This window comes from Sceloporus undulatus, chromosome 2 (assembly GCF_019175285.1).
Source record: "Sceloporus undulatus isolate JIND9_A2432 ecotype Alabama chromosome 2, SceUnd_v1.1, whole genome shotgun sequence".
NCBI classification, from domain to species: Eukaryota; Metazoa; Chordata; class Lepidosauria; order Squamata; family Phrynosomatidae; genus Sceloporus; species Sceloporus undulatus.
The window spans coordinates 188,954,784-188,968,022 of NC_056523.1; the positions used below are offsets into that span (position 1 = coordinate 188,954,784).

The following is a 13,239-nucleotide window of genomic DNA, read 5'->3' on the forward strand; positions in this document are numbered from 1 at the left end:
TCTTAAGAGGTGAATGGTGTGGAAGATTAGCCTGGTTTCTTGGAAAGTAGAGACAGCAGGCAGCAGCTGATCATCGGCTCCTTTTCTCCTTGATGTGGAGCCAGATTGAAAATTTGCACCCCTGAAGGGAAGATGTTCCCTGGTTCTGGTGCCACTTCAAATTAAAAGAGCTAATAATATTTTTCAGTAAAAACATCAAATGCAAATAAGTGAAGCACAGGCTTCTCTTGTTTTTTATAAACCACTTTGCTGAAAAAGCTCTGTGTGTACGACATAATATATTTCATTGAGAACACACACAAAAAGATATAGCAACTTGACTGCAACAGATCTCTATAACCACCTGATCAGGTGAAACCATGCAGAGTAGCTTTTGCAAAGCAATATCATTTCAAGTCTTGGAATTGCATGTTTGCATTCACCACCCCATTGTTCCCCCTCCCCCCCTTGAAATTACTGTATGTCAGCAACTATTAATATATATGTAAGGAAAGAAGGAGTAAATACAGTAGCAGTGCTTTTCACAGCAGTACATTGTACAGATGTTAGCCAGAGATAACATGTATTTCCATGCTGTGAAAAGCTTAACTTGCTAATTTTGCACCTCAAGCTTTTCTTGCCAGAATGTAAGCTTCTTTTCTCTCCCTGGTCACTGGACAGCCTTAAATAAAATTCAAGCACTGCACTTTGAAAGCCTACAGTGCAAGCTGCTATGTAACTCTCCTGAGTTTGAGAAGATATTTTGGCAACTACCACAACAAAGTGAAATGTCCAAAGCTATGGCAGACTCTTGCCAAGTACAGTATAATGTCCTTGACCTCAAATTAGAAAGAGCATGGCCAATACCAAAGATGCATAGAAGATAATAGAATACATAAATAGAAGCACAGATAAATTCTTGATTCTACAAAACTCACTGAAATGTTGCCGCACAGTCTAAGAGTACATGTAAAAACAAATAAGACCCCCAATGTAAAGTATGCTTGTTTTTACCCCATCATAATTTGTGCCTGCTGCAAGAAAGACTGCCAGCAGGAAGAAAAGCAAGGAATAGTTAAAAGGCAGTTCCGCTAATGGAATGGAAGATAGATGAGTGATATATAAGGAGAAAAGAATTCGTTGCATCAAAACTCATTTACAATGCCTGTACAAAATATATTCTACCATCACAAGCGGCCTTCTTTACACTGTTTGCTAGAGTCATCACTTTTGTTTAAACTGAAGGCTCCTATGCCTGCTACCAGTTTTACCAGCAGAATGTATGCTGGTGCAGCAGGGGAAATGGCTCCAGTTTTACGTTTCAGATTATTGTTTATTGCTTTAAGACCCAAGACCCTGGCCCCTTTTTAAAAAGTGGCAGTCCTGTGGCCAAGAGACCACAAACACAAAACACACACTCCTCACCAAATACAGTAATGGGTAGCGGGTAGCAGAAGACCAACAGTAACCAACAGTGTTTTTCCATGCAAAGCTAAAAATGGCATTGCCCCTGAATAGCTCCTGTAGGTTGTAGATATGCCAACATCTCAACAATTTATGCCCATAAATGAAACCATTCTTCCTACCTGTTGACCTGCACTGAAGTCGAACAACTTCTGTGTCCTATAGTTTGCTGTCCAGCTCACTTAGAGCTGTCTCTCCCCACCCGCCAGCTGAAGACAGAGATAAGGCAAGAACATGGCAACCTAGGAGAGTCCTCTTGCTTGCCCTATCTTCTCCCCTCCCTCCTCTTGATGTAGGTTCAGAAGAACTCTGAACTCTGAGAAAATGTCACAGAAGCAGTGAGTTGGGAGGCCATGCTAGTGAGCTTGGTTTGGAAAATTTACTCTTTATTGAACTATGCCTGCCTGGGACATTACCCATGTGCTGCCACATTTGTAGAAAGGTACATTTGTAGAAAGAGGGCAACATATTTTGTAACATAAACCTAGAGCTAGTGTATTATGAGAATGGCTATAGAGTTTTGCACATCTGCATTGTATTGTCTTCACTTTCCTGTGCAAATTTACATCTGTTTGCCCTCCTTTGGTCGAAAACATATAGCCACGCAAGTCCATGTCAAGCTGATGGTCTGCCACACCTCCAAACTGTGTGTACTACAGGGCTTGCAATCTATTTGAAAAGAATGAGGAATATTTAAATCATATAGGTAAGCTTTTAATCGTACAAAAATGAAATCAAGGAAGTCGGGGGGAAGCACCCTCTGGTAAATATTGTATTGGAGCCTTCATTACACATGTAAAAATAACAACACGTAGTAGCACACATATAATAAAAGCTGTAAGATGGCAGACTTGGTAACATATGTTAAAAAGTAAGCTATGTGTGTTTGGACTAGTGATGCAGAAACTATATATATATATATATATATATATATATATATATATATATATGTAGAGGGAAATCCTAGACAAGTAAGAATCTTCATCTTTCAGGACTTATTCTGGGTGAAGAACACACATTTTTGGTGCATAAAACAGGATTTTTCTGGGGTAGAAAACAGGTTTCCTGCAGCAAATAGCATCTACTATGCAAACATTTTCTGTGTGAATTCTTTTTATACATATGTCCCTGTAAATATTCTGTGCAGTTTTCAACAACTTTTTCACTGTGAGAAGAACAATGGTAAAAGTTTTCATTCTTGCCTGAGAGAATGAAATATACAAAGTTTTACATCCCTTGAGACTTTATCAGCAGACTAATATAGCATCGCACATTATATAGTAGGCCACTAATGACCACTTTTGTTTTTAAAAATGTTTGGATAGTGGTAGGTTAGAACTGGTCCAAACCAAAATGAGACAAAACCCTGCCACGGCCTGCTTTAGTGTCTTTGGCGCAGTTTGGGTTTACTGTACAGGAACTGAAGACTGAAGCTTTTCATGATGTGAAGTGAAACCACATGCTAAGAGAAAAGTGGTTGACAGGAGAGAAAGGAGGGTGAGAAGGCTGAAGGAAGCAGAGAAATAATTCATCAGTTCCCCTGCCTTCTTCTCCACTGGAAGTCCTAACACAACAAATGCCAAACCACTCTCCCTGGCAGTGCCCTGTGCTCAGTGCCATCCCAGCATCATTTAGTCCAAAGGCCAAATGACTAGTTCATTGTCATTAAATTTCTCTCCGCTGCCCAAAAAAACAATATTTTAAGTTAAAACAATTTCAAAAGACAGATATATATAGAAATATAGATATATATTTGACAATGGGAAAATAATTTCATATTTCTCAGCCACAAACTATGCCTGACGTGACCTATCAGCTGGGAAATGCATAATTCATACCGTTATCGGTCACTAAATCTAATATTTCTCTCTCTCATTTCTTAAAAAAATACTGTACTGTTTTAATTTTACATTAACTTTAAAAAATAGATGTATATGTATCTGACAAGAGGAAGGTCATTTCATGTTTCTTTGTAATGTGTATTGCCAAAATATCTACCACTGTATATCTCCTGCCTGCTTTCTCTTGAAATTTCTTCTCTTCATTTGGCAGATAGTTTACAAATCACATTTTAAAAAACAACAACAAAATCAATTCCCCCCTTCTTTCATAGTTTTATTCTTTTCACCTTAACTGTTCAATATGTCCAGAACATTCTTCCACTTCCACCACACTGATGAAATCTCAGATTTTCGAAGTATAAGCTTTCATGGACTGCTGCCCAATTGATCTAGTAATAGACTGTGGTTGATGTACCTTCCATCCCTTGACCTCCTTTTCAGCGGTCTTTGGCAAATTCTTTAGGAAGGGACCTGTCCAGATAATTTTGCTTCCTGATATGAAGGATAAGATGGGATGGGGCCATGGCTCTGTCATGCACATGTTGTGCATGAAGATGGTTCCAGGTTCAGTCACTGGCAGATCCAGGCAGGACTAGAAAAGGTTGTTGACTGAAACCCTGGCATAATGTTACCAGTGATTTTGACAATGCTGAGCTAGATGGATCAATTAGATCACTTGTTTTCCACCTGCCCTTCCACCTCCGTGTACAATAGTAATACAGCTAGCAGTTGGTTCGTATTTCCATATCTTCCAGCAATCCCGATTTAGCAGTGACAGTGGAGTTTATCAGGCAAGGGAAATTGGAAGTATAATCCAATGGCAATCCGAACGCAATCATGGCGTTTAATGTTATTGTGTGATAGACTACCATACGCAATTTCGGGCAATGGGAAGTCAGTCCAAATGCAATCATGGGGTTTCACATTATTGCGTGAGAGGTGATCACACGCAATTTCGGGCAATGGCAAGCTATTTTCGGGCAATGGGAAGTCAGTTTGAACACAATTCGAATCATGTAAATTAGCTGAACTAGCAAATTCATGTGAATTCATTCTGGCCCCACTTTCTTTTCATTCGAAATTAAGAGAAATTCCTCCCGTGTGATAAACTCCAGTGCTGATTAATCCTCTGCTGTCCCACCTTTTCAGCTGCTTTTAAAATGTCCCAGATTCTCTTGCTTCTTCCCACTTTCCTGCTTTGTCTTTAGTTTACTTCACTTGCTGGGAACTGAGTTCAGTGTGCAGAATCTTTCCCTTCCCAGTCAGCTCAAGCAAAAGCAAAGTGCTGCAGCCTCTTCTAGCTTGTGTGTTCTTCCTCAATAATAACTTTTGCTGTCTTGACTGCACTCTGAGGTTGCTTGATCATACTTGTCCCCATTTTTATCTATGAAATGTTGGAAGGTATGTTCCTCTGCAATGGTGATAGGACATAACCCACAACGTCACTTAATTATTTACTTATTTTAAAGCATGTATAACCTACTTTACAGTTGGAAAGGCTGCCAGAGGAGTTTACATATAAAGAAAAAAGAGGCACGGCAGCCCCTGCCTCTAGGATTACAATCTCAAAAGTCATGATACTAAAGGAAAAGGCGGTGGGGAAGCAAAAGGAAAAGAAGAAAACCCAGGCACAAGTTCTTAATATTATGAGTTTTCACTGCCTTCCTGGATAGCAGCAGGTTGCTTAAGGGACACAGGACAAGTGGTTTACCTGACTGAGCTGCAGGGCCAGCCACCTGTCTTTCTCCCATTTAACTGGCAAGAAAGAAGCACATGTGGTGGACTAAATGGAAAAGATGGCACCCAAAAGACATTTTATGTGGAACAGTCCGTGAAACATTTTCATTACATAAGGTGATGATAGCAAGGGCCCCACCTTGAGGACAAACTGGAGATGATTCGTAGAAGCAGGGGTACTCGCAATTTCATGTGATCATTTTCAAAATTCCTTACAATCCTGTCTCCATAAATTAATTAAAAATATAAGCATTCAATGTCTTTATCCCAAGGGCCTGTATTTGCTTATTTCTGATAAAACTTCCATTGTTTCTTTTCAACTTTCCCAGCTCATTTGCTGAATGAAAAAAACTAATGTAATGACTCATTTATATCCCTCCCCTGCAAATTTTAGGATAACTACCCTAAGACTTGAAGGCACACAACAACAATAATAAAGGTACCATCTGATCTTGGAAGCTAAGCATGGACAGCTCTGGTTAGTACTTGGATGGGAGACCACCAATGAATACCAGAGGCTGTAGGCTATATTTCATAGGAAGAAAGTGGCAAGACCACCTGTATGTATTCCTTGCCTTAGAAAACCCTATGAAATTAATGGGGTCACCATTAATGTTAATGTTAATTTACTATATTGTCCATTCCCCCCCATAACAAAAATTGAATAAAATTTAATTAAAAAAAAAGAAAAAAGAAAACCCAATGGGTCGGAAATGACTTGAAGGAACACAACAAACACCATCTAGGGCAGGATTACACTCCAAATCCTTTTAGACTTTAACTCCCATGATGCCTCACCATTGGCTATGCTGGCTAGGACTGTTGGGAATTGCACCAATTGCAGGCAAATAAACAGATAAATAAAAGTATTTCAGGCCACTTTTGTGCACACCAGGGAATTCAAAAGTATGGAACCCACAGTCTTATCTGCAGTCAGGAATAGAGCAACATATTTCTTTTCTATCTGAAATGAGCAGTCAGTGTTTGAGTTCGCATTGGGTAACACGGAAGCTCTTCTGTCCTGCAACGTGTGGTGATGGCTGATTCATGGATGCCAGTCATCATTCAATATATCGTCAATGTGTGATGAGCCTACAAATATGGACCAAATAATGGTGGTCTGCCATAATAATACTGCTGCACTTCCAGTTTCCAACAGCTGGGGGAAATAGATTACAAGATGAACATCCCACCCCCAACACACATTAGGGTCTTCTCAAAGTATGATTTATAGGTGGGAAGAAAAATAAGTTTGATCTATGATTATTTAGTCTGTGAAGAGGTCCCTTTGAAAAGGTCTCCTTTCTAGTTGAGTGTGGGTTGATGCGGATGGGTTTCCCACCACATTTGTGCTGGTTCCCAAGTATGTGGGAGTTCTTCTGTCCAGCTTTCTCCACCCTGATGCTTTTCAGATGGGTCCTGTTCCCATCATCCTAGAGGATGATAGGGTGTGTAGTCCAACATATCTGTAAGGGCCAGGATGGAGAAAGCTGCCCTAGAGGGTTGCAGGCGTTCCATCATGGCAAGGCAAAGGCTTAGAGGGCACACTAGGAGGTCAGCCCTATCTGCCTTATGGGAAACTGGAAGAAAGCATAGGAGGCAGGTGGAGAAATGTTACTGCAGTCCAGTGATGTGAGCAGGAAGGGCAGGGCTGGCAGGACGGGTGGAAAACAGACAATATGGCACACACAGCCATTACCCTGCTGGCACTTCCTGCCCCTTCCCAAGCTTCTGCTGCCTGATTTAATAGGCAGATTTAAGTGCAGGGCATGTAGTTGCAATTGTTTGTCTCTCTTTCGCACACAAACACACATTCTGACTCACATCATGGTGTAGAAATTTCACAGAATACTCAGAGCTATTTGCACTTGGAAGAAAGGATGGCAAAACTACACATGGGAGGAAGATGGGGCAGCAAAGAGTAAACAAAAGAGAAATAAAAACCCATTTCAAAGAGAAGGGGTTGAGAAGATCCCTCTCAGCAGGAAGACTTTTGTGAGACTGCAGACAGAGCAAGTATGTATGCATATATTGTGGTCTGGTCACAGTCTTCCACACCATATTATATTGTGCTGCATTTCTGCTTTGTGTAGTTATGTCTGCTTATGCATGTCTTTTCATAAGTTAATTAAATTTAGCACAAGCAAATGTTGCTGTCTTCTTTAGTGCAGCTAGACACCCTTTTTTGGCAATGCCTTGGTGCCTATCCTGTGTTGGATTCCAGCACCCCTCAGTCCCAGCCAGCCTGCCCAGTGGTCAGGCATGATGGAAGTTGCAGCCCAACACCATCTGGAGCACCCCAGGTTACACAGCCTTGAGGCATGTGAACAACTGAAATCACTATTATAAAGGTGAAATATTATGTTGACAATAATGGAAACTCTCATTACATCTCTTCCTGTGGCAGTGGCTGCTTTGCCTCCCAGCCTTGGTGGGGAGTGGTTCGTAATGGGATGGAGAAGGAAGGGGTGGCAGGAAGCCAGAATTTCTGCATTCATTTCTGAATGAGAAGAAGGTTCTGTTAAATTACAGGGGTAGCCCAAGGGTCAGTTCAGCCTATGAATCCTATACTAAGCTGACATAGCATATGGTCTGATTTAAGCTGCAATCCCATACTTACACTCATCTTTAGGAACAAGTTCAGTTGATTGGGTTGACAAGGGTTTTAACGTTTCCATTCTGTGCTGGATTATGGCCTTTGTTTTATCTCATTTATTTGTCATTGTAGTTGGCCCTCTGTATCCATAGATTTTTAATCCATGGATTCAACCATCCACTGCTTGAAAATACTCCAATATGTATATAAATTTCAAAAACAAACCTTGGTGCTGCCATTTTACATAAAGCACTCTGGAGATTACAGTTCAAATCCTGGCTTGGCCATGTAATCCCGCTGGATGGGCAACTCATATTCTCTCAGCCCCAGAGGAAGGCAATGGCAAACCCCCTCTGAAGAAACTTGCCAAGAAAGCCCCAGGATAGGGTTGCCATAAATTGGTGACCTGAAGGCACGCAACAACAACAACAGCAAGAACAACAAGAAGAAGACATTATCTCCCTTGAGCAGGGAGCATCCTCAGAGGAATGCATTGCATGCGGGTCCTGGACCCCATTTTCATGGGCTCAGAAGCTCCCACTGCTACTCAAAAGCCCCTCAACCCCCATTTTTATTATTTTTTAAATGTTAAGATTATATACACACACACACACATACATATACACACTGTACATAAAATAAACAAATCAACTGCAAACACCATACAGTACAAAAAGAAGACATTATTCTCTCTATTCCTCCTTATAGATACAGTTGACCCTCCATATCCACAAATTCTTTATCCACAGATTCAAGCATCTATGGCTTGAAAATATTCCAAAGAAGATATAAATTCCAAAAGCAAACTTTGATGCTGCCATTTTATATAAGGGACACAGTTTTACTATCCCACTGTATTTAAAGTGTCTTGAGCATCCACAGATTTTGGTATCCATGTGGAGTCCTGGAACCAAACGCCAGCAGATATACTAAGGACTTATTTATCCTGCTCTTCTGCCTAGGAGTTCAAGATAGAGTAATGGTAGAGCTCACAACCTTTTGTGAATTTTTCAAAGGGTTTTCTTAAGCAAGGAATATTCAGAGGTGGTTTTGCCCATTCCTTCCTCTGAAATATAGCCTACAGACAACAGTCTGTCAAAATAAGGCACCAAATCCCACCTGATCTTGGAAGTTAAGCAGGATCAGCTGTGGTGAGTACTTGGATGGGAGACCACCAACAAATACCAAGTAAACTATGTTTCAGAGGAAGATCAGATTAGTGAGGATTTCAATCTCATTCTCTCATGCCTAAATCCAACAATCCAGCTTTCCACCTATTATACTGTACTGACTAATCAATATAAAAATACTGCTGGCAGCAATTTCAATATATGATATCAAAATGTGAGTTATCGCCTGCAGAAATATGTGTGTGTATATATATATATGCCCATTTTATTCAAAGCAACCAGGACAAGGTGGAACGTTTTGTCAAAATGGTATGACATGCCTGTTTCCTTCAGTGCAGCCAGGAGGGTGCCAAAGCATCCCTTGGCAAATCTAGGTTTGTTCCCTGGTTTAATGTGCTTAAGTACAAATATGCTTTAGGACATACATACACATAACTTACTTTTTTCCATTAGGAGAGAACTGGCACTGGCCATTCTTGGGAACAAAGCAGCACAGATTTAGCAACAGCAATGGCTAAAGATCTTCCCTACTATTTTAAGTCCAGAAAACATTATCCTGGGGTACTAAACAACTGCAATGTGAGTCTATTCAGCCCTTCCTCCTCCCCCTTGTCAAATTTATTTTAAACCTGAGATGACTTGGAAAGTGCCCTCAGTTGTTACAGTTCTTACATTTCACAATGAATTTGTTTTACCGCCTTGCCCCAAATGACACAGTGGAGATTTAAAAATCTAAGTATTTGATTAATGGGTAGGCTATACTTTGACTTTAATTATATGTTATTATTATAGTCAATGGCTATAACTATATCCTTTTACATCCCATTAGACAGGACATATTAGAAGAGATTAAGGATGTTAAAGGAGCCAGTGTGGGTTAATGGTTCGAGTGTTGGACTACGACTCTGGAGACCAGGATTCAATTCCCTGCTTGGCCATGAAAACCACTGAGTGACTTTGGGCAAGTAACACTCTCTCAGTCTCATATTCTCTCAGGCAGTGGCAAACCTCCTCTGAACAAATCTTGCCAAGAAAACCCCATGATAGGTTCACCTTAGGGTTGCCATAATTCGGAAATGACTTGAAGGCACACAACAACATGAAAATGGAAACCCACTGGGTGACCTTGAGGGATTAACAGCCTTAGCCCCAGAAAACCCCCTCGCCTTAGGATCACCAAAAGTGAGAAAGGACTTGAAGGACTACAAAAACGCAACAACAAGAACGGAATGTAAAATAAGGTGAATGGAAGTGGTTTTGCTCAAAGAAGCTAAGGGAACTGGTATGTGTGTGTGTGTTTGGGGGGGCAGTTAGTTGGATAGAAAGAATGGGGCAGGGATGCAAGGGAAAGGAACAACAGTGCTTGTCTACAGATCGCTTTGATAGGAAGTGACAGCGGATGTGTGGGGAACAGGGGGCTTAACAGAGTGATCGATGAGAACTGACAGCGGGAAGGATGGGTGAGAGAAGGCTGCATGGGACCAGAGGGAGTGGAGGACAGAAGGGGGGAATAAATGAAAGAGAGAGAAGCCAGCATCACAGTGCAGTGCAAAGCCACCTGCTCTCCTGCCTGCTACCCGGAGGTCCAAGCCAGTCTTCAGGAGGTCTGACCCCTTCCTTGGTGGCTGGCGACCACCCAGGGTGACCAGGCATCCTCTTTTTCTGGAACATGCCCTACATTTTAACCTTCTGTCCAGGAGGGATTCCAAAATGTCCTCCATTTTGAGCATGACTAAGAAGCCATCGAGTAACACCACACACCTGCTCCAATAACAACCAAAACGCACCAAACAGTGATACCTTTATTGGGCCAACCAAAATGCACAATATACATGTTGCAAGCTTTCGAAGCTCCACTGGGTTCTTTATCTGGCAAAGTGTTAAAAACCATACAGGAGGGGGAAAAATGAAGATGTTAGCTATAGGCCTGCATTTTGCTGCTTTTGTTCTCGGTTCAGATAGTATGGAGGAGTATTTCTTGCAGTCTGGAACCTGCTCCTTCTGGCTATGTGTCTACTGGGAGATTTTCAAAGCCCAGGAAATTTTACATCCATTTGCAACACAAAAAAGATACTTCCTTTGCAATCATTCTCCATCCTTTGTGAGGCCACAGGCCCCTTTGTAGGTGGAGGACACTGCATTTCTCAAGAACCCTTCATGATTTTGCATCAGGAAACTTTAGGTGATGTTGAGGTATAACATGCCAATCCAGTCCAAAATCTGTTGTTCCCCTTGGAGAACTGTGTCTGCTTGGCAGCCTGACCTCCCTGCAAATAGGCGGATAGGATGGATTCTTCTAGAGTTCTTTTTCCCCAGGAGCAGCAGCAGGCAAGACTTGCACCCAGAGGTCTGAGTCCACTGGTTTCTTGGGGAAAAGGAAAACAAACATGTTAGGCAATGGGATGCTTGAGGACACAACGCAAATGTCAAAAAGGTTGTGTCCATTTCAGCACAAAGGACAAAGGAAAGGAACAACTTAAATGTTAGATTCAGTCAAGGGCTTGTTGCTAGTGAAGTACAATTTCCAAAAAGCAAGCCTTGATTTTGCCATAAAAGGCACCATTTTACTCTTCATTGTATTTAATGGGATTTGAACACCCATAGATTTTGTTGTGCACAGTTCCTGGAACCAAACCACATCAGATACCAAGGGCCCACTGTATCTTGCAAGGCAACAAGTAATTTTAATGGGGGTAAGTTCATCAGAAAAATACAGCTGAGTCCATAACAAAATGTAGATGTAATACATCTGTAAATAAACCACATGAAATCAATTTATATTATCTTTAGCTTTTATTTGGTATTGGCCTACCTTTGTCTTGAATGTCCTATACTTTGTGGCACCTGGTTCACCTTTGCAGATAGAATATCTGGCCCTATACAGCCACACATGCAGGACAGTGTAGTGAAGTGGTCTGAGTTGGACACTGGGCTACGGAAACCCACTGGGTGACCTTGGCCATGTCACACTCTCTCAGCCTCAGAGGACAGCAATGGCAATAAAAACTTTGAAGGCACACAACAGTACCAACAACACCTTGTGACAACCCACAGAGACGCTCATTTTGGAGAAACAGGGTGCCCAGAGGTCCTTCTTTTCCAGGATGTGTCCTCCACCATTTCAATCTCCTGTTCAGGGGGAATTTCAAAATGTCCTCCCTTTTGAGCATGGCTCTGAAGCATGAGTTTACATTTCTATGAATGTTTTGAGCTTTGATTTGGTTATGTCCTACTACCTTTTTCTTGAAAGTCCTTCCTTTTGTGGTGCCTTGTCCTCCTTTGTAGTTAGGACACCTGGTCGCCTTGCCCCAGCTTAAAATGTAGGACATTCAAGAGAAATGTAGAACAAGGCCAAATACAAGCTGGAAACACTCACAGAATTATAAATCCATGCTCCTCTGGAGCCCTGCTCCAAATGGAGGACATTTTGGAATTTCTCCTGGGCAGAAGGCTGAAAAAAAAGAACATCTGGACACCCTGCCCCTACCACAAAATGTAGGACATTCATGAGAAATGTAGGATGCGGCCAAATAACATCTCAAAGCACTAATAGAAATGCAAATCCATGATCCTTCTGCTCCACTCATAGAAATGCAATTCCATGCTCAAAATGGAGGGCATTTGGGGAATTTCTAATGGGCAGAAGGTTGAAATGTAGGGCCTGTCTAAGGGGAGAAAAAGGAGGGCATCTGGTTGCCGTGCCCCCACCACAAAATGTAGGACACTGAAGAGAATTGTAGGATGTGGGCAAGCAAAAACTCGAAACAAGCACACAAATACAAACCCATACTCCTCATGAGCCCTGCTCAAAATGGAGGACAATTTAGAACTCCCCCTGAGCAGATGGCTGAAATTTAAGAAGTGTCCGGGGTAAAAAAGGAGGGCGCTTGTCTCCTTGCCCCACCACAAAATGCAGGACATGGCCAAACAAAAGCTCAAAACATTCCTAGAATTACAAACCTCATGCTCTTTCTGAGCCCTGCTCAAAATGGAGGACACCTGTCTCCCTGCCTCTACTACAAAATGTAGGACATGGTCAAACAAAAGCTCAAAAACAGAAATACATATCCATGCTCTTTCTGAGCTCTGCTCAAAATGGAGGGCAATTTAGGACTCCTCCTGGGCAGAAGGCTGGGAATGCAAGCAGGATAAAATAAAAAAAGGAGGACGCCTGCATGTAGGGCATTGAAACGTAGGACGTGGTTAACTACCACCTCAACGTCGTCCTACATTTCCCTGGAAAGCCTTACATTTTGGGGCAGGTCCCCCGTGTCCTCCTTCTTTCCAGGAGGCATCTCAACATGTCCTCCATTTTGAGAAGGAGCAACGGAGTGGTCATGGAGTGACAGGAACAGGAAGCCAAGCTCCTCCTGAGCCCTGCTCAAAATGGAGGAGAGGCTGAGATGGGAATGGGCAGAAGAAGGCAGGAATGGAGGGTGAAGGAGGAGACACCAGGCATGGAGGAGGAGGAGGAGGAGGAGGAGGAGGGAAG

General features: G+C 42.0%; 1 protein-coding gene across 1 annotated transcript in view; it reads right to left on the bottom strand.

Moving 5' to 3' along the window:
• Positions 1–1,688, bottom strand: part of ALAS2 (5'-aminolevulinate synthase 2) — a 28,220-nt gene extending 26,532 nt beyond the window's left edge. Inside the window, exon 1 of the mRNA XM_042454462.1 lies at positions 1,566–1,688. The gene's annotated coding sequence lies outside the window, so the exon portion shown is untranslated. The remainder of the gene's footprint in view (positions 1–1,565) is intronic.
• Between the last annotated feature and the right edge of the window lie 11,551 nt (positions 1,689–13,239).